Here is a 2141-nt window from a genome sequence, read left to right as displayed (position 1 = left end):
TTAATATGTTGCCACATTTGTAATATGTCTTTTTTCTGCATTTTTCGTGCAGCTGAAGATTGCTCTTCATATTGCATTTAAGGTAATGCTCACATTACTTAAATAAATTGAAGTAGCATGAAACGTGCGTACTGCAATCACTTTTGAAATCCGTGTTGCTTATTGTTTGATTTTAATCACCCATCCTTTTGGGATGCGATATTCGGGTGCCTTCGCATAAGTACCATATTCAAGCCTTGAATCTATCTATATATATATATATATATATATATAATATATATGGGAGAATTTACGAAGAAAACAACAGACGAAGACAGGTGGTGTAAACAACAAATATATATATCCATACATATGCATGTATGTATATGTATGTATACACACACACACACACACATATATATATAAAGATAAATGATAGAAAATGGAATTAACAATATTCTTTATTTAAAATCACTACAATTGTTTCAACATAATCTTACATCTTTAGTACATGGGTGAAATGTTGTGTAATCATTATTCCACTGTATGATGACATCAGATAGCCAATAGCTGTGGACAAGCTTTTTACCTGAATCTTACTTAACACATACACATATAGAGTCATCATCATCATCATTTACCGTTCACTTTCTATGATGGCATAGGTTGGATAGTTTGACAGTTGCTGGCTAGGCAGAAGACTGCACCATGCTTTGCTGTCTGTTTTGGCATGACTTTTATGGCTGGATCACCTTCCTAACACCACACACACACACACACACACACATATATGTATATGTATATATAAACAGAAACTGTAAACATTATCAATATGACATAATTTATGTTCATTATTAAATGTTGTGAAGCTGTGGTACCTTATCCAGGGAAGGCCCTTTAAACACAGCATACATCAAAGGTAGGCAAAATGAAATTGCTTTGAAAGAGAGTGACAGATATTGATATTCCACAACCATTTCTGCTCTTTGGTGCCACACTCATCTGCCTATGGAACAACCTGTTTTGCCAGCTAGAGGTATGTATACAAATAGCATAAAAGCTATTTGCTGATGTGAAAAGGTGTTGCACAAATAAAATATAATTAGAATTTGTGTTTGAAGCAGCTTAAATAATGTAAACATTAAAAATATGACATATTTAATGTATGTATGTTATTAAACACGATATGTCCTTAAGGAGATGGGGGTCTTTGTTGGACAAAAAAAAATGCACATACATTAAGTATATGTCATATTAATTATATATATATATATATATATATATAGTTTAATTATCCAGTAGAGGTAGAATCAACAAAAAAGTACTCCATTCAGTAAGAGATAAATATCAATTTAAATACACAGCCGAAAGAACAGCTAATATTTATAAATATGCCTGCTCAAGAATCATAAAAGCATGAAATTATAAGTAGCTCTTTTGGTTTAAATTGATGTATGCATGTATGCATGTATGTATATTAGGAAAAAGATGACAATAACTGATTATCTTATGAACTTCATTACCTTACAGCTGTTTCCGCTATAAAATACAGTGGACTCATCACTGAGCCCCTGAGTAATGCTTTACAATTTCATCAAAGCCTTAAAAATGAAGTCTTGTTTTTTTATTATTGCTCTGTACCCAACTAATACTACATTCAGAAGCATAGGTATATAGAATTCTATGCCAGGTTAATACTCTTGCAATTCCTAATTGACATATATATGTGTGTGTGTGTGTGTGTGTTATATTATATTATATAGTATATTATAAAAACAATAGTGAAGGCGAATGGCTCAGTGGTTAGAGCATTGGGCTGACAATCATGAGGTAGTGAGTTCAATTCTCAGACAGTGCTATGTGTAGTGTTCTTGAGCCAGTCACTTTATTTCACATTGCTCAAGTTCACTCAGCTGTAGAAATGAGTTGCAACATCACTTGGTGCCAAGCTGTATCGGCCCCTTTGCCTTTCCCTTGGATAACATCGGTGGTGTGAAGAGGGGAGGCTGGTATGCATGGGCGACTGCTGGTCTGCCATGAACAACCTTGCCTGGACATTGTGGTTTGGAGGGAAATTTTTTGGGTACAGCCCCCTGGTCATTCATGACCAAAGCGTGGGGTCTTTATCTTTCATATATATATGCGCATACTGGTGCCAAGCT

The 2141-nt window shown here is 34.3% G+C and overlaps 1 protein-coding gene across 1 annotated transcript in view; it reads right to left on the bottom strand.

The window, feature by feature from the left end:
• Window positions 1-2141, bottom strand: part of LOC106875444 (cytoplasmic dynein 2 heavy chain 1) — a 297845-nt gene that overhangs the window by 158930 nt on the left and 136774 nt on the right. The gene's annotated exons all lie outside the window — the stretch shown is intronic.

This window comes from Octopus bimaculoides, chromosome 20 (genome assembly GCF_001194135.2).
Source record: "Octopus bimaculoides isolate UCB-OBI-ISO-001 chromosome 20, ASM119413v2, whole genome shotgun sequence".
Classification (NCBI taxonomy): domain Eukaryota; kingdom Metazoa; phylum Mollusca; class Cephalopoda; order Octopoda; family Octopodidae; genus Octopus; species Octopus bimaculoides.
This window is presented reverse-complemented; position numbering and strand designations above follow the sequence as displayed.